The 12,266-nt window shown below is 46.6% G+C and overlaps 1 protein-coding gene across 6 annotated transcripts in view; it reads left to right on the forward strand.

The window, feature by feature from the left end:
- The window catches only part of KCNJ5 (Potassium inwardly rectifying channel subfamily J member 5), a 127,097-nt gene that overhangs the window by 20,319 nt on the left and 94,512 nt on the right, over positions 1-12,266 (forward strand). Inside the window, exon 1 of one of the 6 annotated variants that reach the window (XM_004947965.5) lies at positions 10,776-11,183. The exons of the other annotated variants lie outside the window; for them this stretch is intronic. The gene's annotated coding sequence lies outside the window, so the exon portion shown is untranslated. Of the gene's footprint in view, positions 1-10,775; positions 11,184-12,266 lie in introns of those variants that run through there. 6 annotated transcript variants of the gene reach the window in all.

Here is a 12,266-nt window from a genome sequence, read left to right on the forward strand (position 1 = left end):
TCCTTCCCATTGCATCTTATTTTCTCTCTGTTAAATGCTGAGCTGATAGTAGTGCAGCAAAGAATACAGAAGTCATAGGAGCCTGTTCTGTGTGTACATACAATTGTGATTCTGGAATTGATGCTAATGAAAGCAAGAGGTTCATAATCAGTTCTGCTTTCCTTATTCTTAGACAGCAGGTAGTTGAAGTTCTTCACCTCCTCTGCTAACTGTAATGACAAAATTTAAATGCATAGGCATAATTAAAGGCTACTTCAGGAACAAAGCTGGCTGCAGTGCTGGCTGTGGGAATGCATGTGGGAATCCAAAAAGGCAGAGCCCTGTGTTATTTAACTCCTTGGTGTCCTAAGAGTTGCATGGCAGCAGAGGGCCTCATTTGTATCGGGCAAGTCTGCAAGATAGAACACCTTTACTGAGAGTGCCACATGGGAAAAGTCTGCTTTATGCAACAGTATTCATTGAGAAAATTGTGCTGGCTTCTCACTGGAAGTAATAAAGCTCATTACTTGTATTTACGTGTAATTCAGCTACTTGGCAGAGTACATTAGTGCCAGAGAAGTCCTTACTTCCTCTGAAAATGTAGGGCATAGGTGGACTGCAACAAAGGCACTTCTTTTCTTCCTGCTCAATCAGAGGTTATGAAGCATTAAAATGGGAGCATGCTTAGTTTCACCTTCTGTCTTTTTCTGTTCTCCAAATAGATGTGGTTCTGAAGAAAGATCTCTAAAAAATGGTTTGTAGAAGTCTGATTTCTTGAGGGCATGAGGTGTTTTTGTAGTGCTGGTTCCAAGGGGCTTGTCCATACATCAGCCTTTGGGAGCCCAGGCTCAGCTTTGGTGGGAGCACAGATGTGTTTAGCCAAAGGCTAGATAGGCTCTGAAACATGTGATGCCCTGCTTGCTTGAGCAAACCTGATAGCTTGATAAGGGGTGAGGTGGCACATGGTGCACAACCAGGCATACCTGCATGGGCATCTGCTGGAAGGCAACTATACGAATAGGAATAAGCAGGTTAAGGTGTACTGTTATTACCTGCAGTTGCCTTTCTGAGCGTGTTAAGTATTGCCAGTAAAATTCATGTTCTGAAGAATAGAATGTGAACTTTAGGTAAGCCTATTGTCTGTGTTTTCTACCCATTGCTCTTTGCAAATGAAGAAAGAAGGATAATGCTGCAATACTGTTTGTGCAACAGTGACCATCCCTTGTGCTGCCATTCTTTAAGGTCCCTTGAAAATCTGATGAGTTGATCTTGCTGCTGCTCAGAAGTTCCCAAACTTTACCACCCCTTTGGGTGTCCTTTTGGGCAGGGCACTGTGGATAGTGGTTGTGTCCCTCTTGGGGTCAAAGTTTACTTTTTTGAAGTCAACTCACAACTGATCATTTTGGCCTTCTAAACTTTCTTCTAAGTTTAGGAATCGATTCCATCCATTTTCTACTCTCCTGACAGCCCTCAGCTGTGACTGTCAGATTGAGAACCTCTTTGTTTCATTGTTATTAGTGTTTTTATTTTGGACATTGTCACAGTTGCCTAGCAATGTCAGCAGGTGCTCTGAAAATAAATAGTAAAGCACAAGCTTCCTGCAAGACAGAACATTACATTCTGCTTCAAACTGTGTCTTTTATCTGCATGTCTCCATGGACTCTATCAGCATTAATAAATGAAATTTGCCCTCCTTTGGAATGCAGGGGAAGGAGAGAGAAATAAAGGAAGCAGTCATCGTTCTATTTTTCTCTGATAATAACTGAGACAGAAAGGCAAAACAAAGGCAGAAAGCCTGGTGTGATATTCTGACCCGCTGAAGTCGGGCATTGATCTCTCATGGGAGTCATGAGGAAAGCTGAGAGCAGATCACTTCAAAGAAAGGGCTCTGCTGAATTCCCTTTGCAGCTAATGGATTGGATGGAGCCTGCAGCATCAGGCAGAGTCAGGAAGTGAATAAGTTGTGCAGAGTGATTGTTCAGTTGTTCCCCAGGAGCAAGGAATACAGCCCCAGAGGCACCACAGGCATAGGACAGGTGGTGAAGAGATCAGCATGGCTGGGGAGTGTATTGCAGATACACAGTAGGCAGTGCTATGGAACTCACAGCCCCTATAGCTCCTGCTCTCCTCTGGTAAATCTGCATTACTGATAGCAATGACAGAACTGGGTGGTAATTCTGTCTTAATTTTCAAAAGCAGTGGAATAGGCTGGTAGTCTTGCATTGTACCCATAAAAGCTCCCCAGCACAGAGCAGCAGGTGCTTCTCGTGCACATACTCTTTTCAGAAGTACATTTATTGGATGATCACACAAAAACCCCGGGCCTTGCTGTTGAAGGTCAGGATATGAGAAATAGCCATGTGAAGAACGACTGTTTTACAGATGAGTGAACACATCAGAATGAGTTGCATGGGAGAGCTGTAAGAACAGCCTTGATTGCAGAGAGCAGTTACCACTTTTGGTAATAGAGAGCAGACTGAGGTATCAGCTGTAGCCTGCTTGTTTTCCATGAATGATGAAAATGCTCAGTGATGTATCTTCATCTATGCAAGGCTTCAAATTCAGGCTGGAAAGCATGCTGGCTGAGTGGCAGTGGTGTGCAGTCAACACAGCTCTGCTTGGACTGCACCCAGTTAGGTTTTGTGCAAGTTGTTCTGGGTGACAGAACAGCTTCAAGAGGCAGCTAACTTCAGAGCCTCTGCCTTGGTGCTGACCTGGGTTAGGGAGCTGAAATTCCCTGTGCTGAAGATTCCCCTTTGCAGTGTGTTTTCTGCAGAGCTGGGAAGTGCCTCCTGGAGAGCAACCTGGCTCATGCCCCGGCACCTTCACCCCTTGCAGCAAGGCTTTCTGTAGGTCTCCATCACCCCGCCCTGAGATAAAACCTCGGGGATGCATAGATCATCTGTGCAAGATGTGCTAAAATATGCTTGTCCTGCGCTGTAGCTCACAAGTACTTTCTAAGATGGGACAGTCATACACAGACCTCTTCTATGTGGACAACGTAGTTAAAAATGGCGTGGATCATTTCCACGATAAAGCTACGAGGAAAGGCCTTATTTCAGTAAATCTGCTTTGCACTTAGAATTCTATACTTTCAAGCGCGGAGGATGCCTGTTTAAATACCGCTTCAGAGGGATGCGTGGCTTTACCCCGAGAATTGGTCGGGATAGCACAGAAACAACGCGGCTGTCCATCACCCTCTGCTGGCCTGTGCAGGTACTGCGGGGTGACCGCTGGCTCCGGTGATGATGGGAAAATCCCTTAAGGAAGTGGAAGAAGCCTTCTGTTATGCGGCAAAATCGTTTTGCACAGCAAACAAGTGGGAACGTTCTGTGCAACAGCAGTTCTGTCGAGTTGGGGTGGGCTGTGCGTGAAGGCACAGAGGGGAGAGCAGTTCTATGTGGATACAAGAGTGATAGCAGTGCTACAGGTCTGTTGGCTTTAGTGGTTTTGTCTCAGATTTAACATAGTTAGATGAGAACGACATCTGGTCTTGGTTCATGAGGGAATTTTCTTGGCATGGGCTCAATGCAGTGTAAGTCCCTGATAAATCACCCGAAGCAATGACTGTAGCCTTTCTGGCAATTCAGCTTCAATAACGTTATTGTATGACGAGGTGTACACAACCTGTCAGCACAAATGAATCAATTCTGTGCAAACGGGATGCTACTGAGCCTGTGAGTTCCAGAGGTATTGCCAGCATGGAAACACCACAGCCCAGGGCAATGTGAGTGCTGAGACGACACAGCCCAGTCATCTTCCTGGGGAGCATTGTGACATTGAAAAGCCTGGGGAGCTGAAAGGAACTTCAGCAGACCAAAGCTTGAGAATTTGCTGTGTCCATTTGGCATCTTTTCCTGGGAAAACTTCTTTCTATTTCTTTTGACACGTCTACAGTTCTGTCGTTGTGCCTCATTTGCACTGGTACATTCTGGGAAATCTAGTCAATAACTCCTTAGGTCTGCTCTTAGAGCAGAGCACAGCATGACTTGTGGAGTCATCAGAGTTATTTCTGCGGTTGTTCTGCACTCTGAGATGGCTTTATAATGACCTGAGATGTCACCAATCCCCTGAATCTCAGGCTCAGATGTATCTAACAGCAGATGAATTTCATGACGAATGGAAAAGGAGACCTCATCCATTTGCATGAAGCGTCTCTTACAATTTTAGCACTAGTCAGATCTGAAACGCAGAGTTGGTGCACTGTGTGGAAGAGGAATAAGCCTCAAGCAAATCCATCCGGAAGGGAAAGCTTGGCTGAATAACTGCAGGGTAAATCCAACAGATCTGCCACAACTTTAGCGAGCTGTTGTTGCACAAATTACAGTGAATGAGGGAGTGCTCCAGTGAGCGTGGTGACTGAAGTCAGCATATGTGCAGAGAGTTTGGCTCTGAAAATTGTGGAGGACCTGGTTTGGTTCTGAGCATCCCTGTCTCTTTCTCAGGGCCAGCAGATAAAAAACCCTTATCACTGATGTGCATCATAGAGGTGTAAAGCAGGGCACAGCAAAACTCACCTGCTGGTCCTTCAGCAGGATGGGAAATGCTTTAAGGAAGGAGGACCCTCAAATAAAGGATTGCTCAGAAGTGGTGCAGTTTGTGTCCCAAGCACAGCAGACTGCTCACAGCCTGTGTGAGGGGCAGGTCTGGTGCATTCCTCTTGGGACTTCAGATCCGGTGGTCTGTAGCATCACTGGGATGAGCTGCACCCCAGTGCATCCCATCAGGCACCGGGCACCATGGGAGGGAAGGAGCTGTCCTGAAAGGAGCTGTCTTCGAAGCAGCAGAGGAAGAGGAGTGTATTTTTAGAGACTGCTGCACCGCCTTGCTGTCACAGCAGCAGCGCTCGATGGCAAGTTAGTCCAAATAGCAAATGCATCATCCTCTGTTTCATGTGAATATGCAGTGATAATGAGCGGGAGGGAACATCTTTCCCCATCTCCTCGCAGAGCAGTGAACATGGGAGAGACAGGAACAGAGGGATTCGAGTCAAAGCGTTTCAGCACATTTTGTCCTCGGTGTTTCAGCCAGTCACTGCCTGCAGTTTTATATTTATGAACCTGTAGCGAGGGATTGGTTGATAGGTCTTTAATTTCCTTTGGTTTTGCTCTGAACGGGCCTCTCTAGGGGCAGCAGGAACATTTTTCAGTGTTACTGAACATCATCTCTGTGCAAACCAAGGAGAGGGGGAAAGCATTCTGATCATAACCACAGGGGGGGAGGGGGGCCGGTTTTCTGCCTGCCAATATTTTTTTATTCTTTTTTTCTTTCCTGTGCTGTGAGTCCCAAGGTCAGCTGGCTCCATAGATACAAATATACCAAGAACAAAAGGTGTAGATGTGCCAGGAGTCAGGGAAACAGACTGGCTCTGTAAACAGAGCTGGAGCATGTCCAGCATCATCAGGCTGTGAGCACAGAGGTGTTCATAAAGAAAGGCACTTCACTGCAGTGATATCAAGGTTTATCTTTTCTCTCCGTTGCATCATTAAATATGAGTTATTTGCATTTCTGCATATAGAAAACCTACATTCAGCACAACCTCTCCATTTCACATGGAAAAATGGAAGGGTTTCATTCACATACTACAGAATCCTACAGCAGTATCTGAGCACGTATTTGACATTGTGGTTCCCTGAATAAGTGACTGGGACAGAAACCAGGATATTGGTTCTTTTCTCCATCGTGCTGCTGATTTATTGTGTAAATAGAGAAAGACCTTTTATTGTAGCTATTGCGAGTTTCCGTACACACTCTCATTTCCCTCCTACATATGTTTCCTTTTGTCAGTTATTTGCTTGAACTACATAACAACCAGTCAGGCAAAAGCTGGAAATATCTTCGTCGAGCAGTCTTTGGCAGACTTAAAATATTAATGCATTTTATAGAGTAGTTATTTTTTATAACTGTCAGTTGTTGCTACCAAGGCAGGGAATTCCTTATAAATATTGAATGCTGCTGCAAGGCCTGGGGAAAAAAAGAGTTCTAGAAGTGTTTCTTTTAAGCTCCAAAATGACTGAAAAACTGCTGAAAAATCTTCCTGATGTTTGCAAATGAGGTGTAAATCCAGGAGCTCAGGAGTTAGCTGATGCTAATGGAATTTTCTAATAAACACTCACAGCTCTTGAATTTAATAGGTCCTTGCAGATTGCTTCCTGGATATTGACATGCTGGGGAAGGGTTGAACAAATGGTTTTGTTCTTAAAGGCTCTCTTGTAGTCTTTGTAGTAAGGCATGTCTCAGAAATTGCCTTGAGCATCTGTTGTGTGTAAGGGAACAAAGTGTGTTATGAGGAGCTCACAGCCCAGCAGCTCCAGCACTGTTCTGTCCCATCACCTGAATGCATTTGGGGTGCGAGGAGAGGGCAGCACTGGGAAATGCTGTCTGCACAGTACCCATTTTGCGGCTAAATAGAGGCCTTTTGTTCCCAGGGCTGCTGTTTTTTGTGGTGCCAGGCATGCACACATGAGATCAAACAGTAATAAAACAACTTCATTGGAGTCAGTGAGGGTCGCCATTCCTACAGCAAGAGTGGAGATGAAAAGAATCCAGAAGTGAACTCAGGGCACGACATGTGGAACCCAGTGTAACAAATGCCAAGTTGCTGTTAATTCCTAAGGGAACATTACATACGGCATTAAAGTATGCCAGCTAAATGAACTAGACGCAATATTCATTGCCTAGAATTTATCTTCAGAATATTATCTTTGCACATGAGATTTTGTCTCCTCCTGAGTAACCATGAGATATGCTGGCAGTGGTTTGTATGCTGCACTGATCTGTGGTGCTCAGGGCATTGTTGTTTCATAGAAAGTAGTAATCCTGGATGTCAGATGCAGGCCCCTTGCTGGGGCTCCTAGCTGTGCCATAAAGTAAAATTTAGTCTATTGCAGTCCCATGCAAAAACATTTGTGGACTTCCCTACAATCCCTGGTAGATTCCTTGCAGTTCAGTGAAGGAGCTGCCAGCAGTACATTGCAACTGCTGCATTTTCTCTTTTGTTTCTGAGCTCGCAGGCAGCGTGCAGCCAGGAGCCCTGGAGTGGTGATTTGTTCACAGCAGGGATGTGCTATGAGTGTGTCAGTGCACACACACCCGAGCTGTGCTCCTCACCGGAGTTTTCTGGCCCTGCAGCTACATGAGTCTGAGTGGGAAGTTCCATCTCTGGGAGATCCTCAGCTTTAAGTTCTGTTGCACCTGCATAATAAGGGCTTAATTACTGTTAATTATAATGGAACTGGACTGACACACTTGCAGGCAATCCAGAAGTTAAAAGGTAGCAAGTGTGTGTTGGCTGGTGTGGATCAGTACTCAGTAGGAGCCCCAGACAGCTGTAGGAAGAGCTGTCTCCTTCCCCAGGTTAGCATTATCTCTCATTATCATATCAAAGGGAATGGCAAGCAGACTCCTCCACACACTTAACAGAGGTGTGGGAATTCTTGTTTATTGCTGAAACTTTCTCTTTCCGTTGTCTGACTCTATTCCTACTTCCCAAGTTTAACATTGAGTTTGGGGTTTGAATGAGCCCCAGAGCACAGCAGGACCTCGAGGCAGAGGGGTGGCTGTCACTGAATTTGGTTACGTGAAAGCTCTGCTCCCGTTCAGTCGAGAGCATCAGGGAAGAGTGGTGGACAAAGTGATTTTAAAGATATCTTCCAGCATTGGCTCTAACTCAGTTTCCTTCTGGTGGGATGGTGGGCTGATGGTTGACAAACAGGAGGAGACTGCCTTGTTCTAGAGATCAAACTGCACAGCAAGTTGAAATGTTCTCTGAAGGAAATGCTGAGCCCTCCCCTTTCAGCACATGCAAAGCCACCGAGAGCCACCACTCATTTCAGGGCAAAGTACAGATTCTGTCACTGCTGCTCAGGCTGAAGGCTGTCCCTTTGGGTAATAAATGCCATGGGCTGGTCTGTGCCCATCGAGTGGATGGCTCATTTATGTGCAGTGAAACCTTAAGGAAATGGAGTTTAATCATCATTTGATTCATGAAAGCTAAAAAAAAAAAAAAAAACAACAAAAAACCACCTTGGACTGAGCTGTTAAATTCCACAGAACAAACACGAATCCAAACCAAGGTTTGCTTTATGATAGCTTTCTGTATACATGATGTCCTCAGGGAGCTATTTTGTTACATCTAAACAAGATTAAAGTTTGCTCTTCCACATCCTGTTCTGATTGCAGTTCCAGGAACAGAGCATTCTGGGTTGCCATGATTTCATCTCTTGTCGGTGGCCCTATAGGCTCTATGAGCAGTGAAGCACAGCTGCTGGAGCTGGAGAGCACCCCCCCTAAAACCAGAATGTTACACCAAAGTGAAATCTGTACCCACACACTCCAGATAATCCACCCGTTCTGCTGTAAGGCTCTGATTTAGATGTATCTGGTACTGCCTGTCTTCTGCAGTTAGAGAGGAAAGAGCACTAAGTGACATTATCTGAGGTGAATTTCATCCCAAACAGTGGGAGAACTTTGCCTCCCTGACTCAGATGCATTCCCTCTGCATTTCCTTGTTTCCATGCTGGCCTGAGAACAATCCCAAACTGTGCTGCCATTATGTATGAAATCTGTCCTGCAGCAATGTGATATCCAGAATAATTTATTATGTTCCAAGCTCGTGAGGCTCTTAGCAGCTTTTAAGCCACGTTAGCGAGGGCACGTTGATGTCAGTGACTCACGGAGCATAGTTTTCAGATCTGCCTGATCTTCAGTCAGTGCAAACTAGATGTGTGTTGAAATAGGTAAAACGGTGCAGTTACTTGGAGTGTAATAATAAGGAAACAAAAATCAAGTGACAAAACCACCAAGATGCACACAATCCCATGGACCATGCGGAAGGTAGACAGTGCTTGCTAGGAGGCTCCTAATGGACCTCTGAGTTACATCTCTCTCAAGCGCTGCTGCTCTGTCTCTGCTGTGCTTAATAAAGCTCCTGGTGCATCATGCCCTGGGACAGCAGCAGTCTTACAGCACTCTCTGCTCGGCTATCTGGGCAGGGGTGTGAGCACAGCACAGTGATTGTAAATAGAAGCGCTGGAATGGTACGGCTGCTCATGAGCTGATACCTCAAGAAGAGAGAAGTCTCATTTCTAGCTGAATAATGCAGGTGGGGTGCTGGGAAACACAGCTTTCTGCAAGCTCACAGACCAGCGGGAGCTGGGAGAACCCACTTTAAACCCTTTCTCTAATTGTAGGGAAATCAGTGACAGGACATGGTGCCAGCAGATGGCAGTGCCTGTTAGCAGTTTCACTCGTGGCAAGAGAAGTAGGATTTTATTCAAAATGCAAAAGTTTTTATTAGCATTGCCTGGAACTGTGCTAATTCCAACATGTGGGTGAGGCAGTGGTGTAGTGATGGAAAATTATCACCATATAACGACCACTCTGGAAGACCATTCCTCTGGGTGGGCAGGCAAGCTGAATTGGATGAGGATGGGGGGGATGTGACAAGAAAGGCTTTTCCTGATGTTGCCCACATCATATCAGCTTTGCAGACTTGCAGACTCTGCTCTTCCCGGGCTGCTGGCAGGACTGCCCTTTGTAGCACCAAGATTCATTCCATATCTTACTGAAAGAGGTGAAATAAAAGAAGCAGAGCTGGGGCTTTTATGAAGGTGATGCTGTCCTTATTGCTGTATGGAAGCAGTGTGCAGAGACTCCTGAAAGGGAACATTGTAATTCTCATGGGGACTGACTCCTGTACTCTATGAGTTGCTGTTTGGTTTCCTGTGCTCTATGAGTTGCAGTTTGGTTAGTTTAACTGTTTATTTAAAACAATCACCAACAGCCAGAACTGTTCACCTCAAACTACAGTTTTATGAGGATCCTTAATGTATCATAGGAACATAGGGAGAACAAAGAGTGTTCCTTATGATTGTGAGCAGGCAGATCTAACGTAGGGAGTCTGCAACCCCATACAGTAAGATGAAAATAGAGATTTATTTCATAGGTGATGTGTAATTTTAAAGACACTGAGTATGGTTTCACAGCACAAAATGGAAACAGATGCTATCAGTTTCCAGTGCTACTGACACATCCCTGTGTCATGATGTGATTTTGACGAGCTCTCTTTTCCGGCCCAGAAAGACTTCTGAGAAAGCATTTCTGATGGGCTGTAATGCATGTGGCTCCTGAAAGAGGGAATTAGGGAGGAGTGGAGGGTTGGAAGTAAGGAACAGAGCAACAAAGCCTGAAGGCAACCTGCACTCGGGAGGCAGATCTTACATATGCAGCTGGCCTGACATTTGCTTTTCCAAAGAGGAGGTATTTATGAAGCTAGGGACACAGTGTGGTATTATCAATGATAAAAACAAAGAAAAGAAAAAAGCACGTGGGCTCCCTGCTAAATGTACTGCCTCTGCATCCTTCCTGTTCTGTTTTACAGCAATCACTGAATCTCAGGGCTTGGAAGGGACCTCTGGGGATCATTCAGTCCGGCCGCTGCTAAAGCAGGCTCCCTGCAGCAGCTCGCACGGGACCACCTTCGGTCTGTGTGATTTAAAACAATGGCTTTTCTTCTTTTCCCCACCCACTGAAAAAGATAAAGGGGAAGAAAAGAAAGCCCGTTCAGTAATGCAGGAAAAGAGAAGCAATGGGAGAGCGGAGAAGCAGGCGCTGGGTGGAAAAGTAAGCCCAGCGCTCGGTGAATTGGCGAGGAGGGCGATGAGCACGCGGTGACAGGCAGCGCAGCGCCTCGCCTTTTCTCAGGCACCGAAACCGCCCCTTCCCCCCCAGAGCCCGTGCTGTGCAAGGCAGCACTAAACCCCTCCCTCCACGTCCCCTCCCGTCACCTCTCCCTTCCCCTTTCCTGCTCGTTGCAAGGGATGCTGCTCCTCTCCGTGCGCCCTGCCCCGGCCCCGGGGGAGCTGCGTGCCGCCAGGACGTCATTCCGGCCGGGAGGAGGAGCGGGGCGAGCCGGGCGTGCGGGTTCGGAGCGCCCCGTGTCAGTCCGACAGCGAGAGAGCCCGGTGCCCAGGGACGGGGGTATGCGCTTTTAACCGTACGGTGCCACATAAATGTTTTGCCATGCCGGGCAGAGGGAGGGAAGGAGGAGACGGCCCCGGGATCAGAAGACCACCACGGCTTGCTGGTGATGGCATGGATCGGCCGCTTCTCCAGCAGCTGCGCTCCCCGCCTCTCGGTGCGGTCACCGCCCGGCATCCCCGAAGTGCCACGGCACGAGACTGATGCAGAACCGCTCTCAGCAAGTAAGTTACCTCATTGTGTTTGCTTCGTCGGCTTCCCTGCTTTCCTCTCTGGCTGCTGACAATCAGTAGCCCAGGAGGCAAGAGGAGAAGGAGCTGAGCATGAGGTCTCTGTGCCCAGCCCTGCCGGGTGACAGCTGGAGACGTGCTGCTGTCTAACTTGTTGGCTGCTGGGAAACCGTGGGAAGCCGGGGATTAGATGTGGATTTTGTGCAAAGGCACTGTCAGATCTAGCAGAGGTGTTATGTAGGAAAAGGCATTACAAATGATGGAGTGCCCCAAAACCAGATTAGTGGAAATCACTGGAATACAGTGGGTAGGAACAGACTGGTGGCTGAACAACCCTGAGATGCATGGAGTGACTCTGTAATCCTAACCTGGAGTCAAAGATTAAATTCTTTTAGAATTAGGACACTTAGTAGCCAGGTTGGGTTCAAAGAGCCCTTGCTTTGTAATACTCAATGAATTGGCATGTTCAGCCCTAAAGGGAGACAGACCATTTAATGCATTGGGAATCCCGAGGGTTGTTAATGGCCCCATGAAGTAAAATCATGACTCATTTATGTACTGACACTGAGCAAATAGTGCCCAGAGTCCGTACTGTTGTGTTAATTCATGCTGTTGGGAGTAACATGCTAACTTTTATCCAGCATCTCTCTTATTTGTTTTTGACCTGAGAGTTTCAGGAAACCAATCAAGAATTGCCAGAAGCTGTCCCTGTTTCCAGAAGCTTACTATGTGACTTCTTGGGGTTTGGTAATCAAGCAGGTCATCAGTGCACCCCTTTGCTTTGGAGAAGAAAACTGCCTTACAGTTATAGCTGAGTGGTTTGGAGGGAACAAAGCTGGCTGCTCTCAGCAGTTCTCTGAGCAGTCCAAGCAAACATCATCTGCGGGAATTGTGCTGGGGGAGTTACTTCATTTCTGGGGTCAAATTCTTTCCCCTATTGTTCCTCATCAGGCGGAGATAAGGAATCAGGATCATTTTTGGTCTCTGTTAGAGAAAGTTGTCCACCTCTGGAACGTTCCAGTCTTGTTAGTTACAGGCTCTGAAACAGGCAAATAGACTTTTAGTTTCATGTTCTGA

This window comes from Gallus gallus, chromosome 24 (assembly GCF_016699485.2).
Source record: "Gallus gallus isolate bGalGal1 chromosome 24, bGalGal1.mat.broiler.GRCg7b, whole genome shotgun sequence".
Taxonomy (NCBI): Eukaryota; Metazoa; Chordata; class Aves; order Galliformes; family Phasianidae; genus Gallus; species Gallus gallus.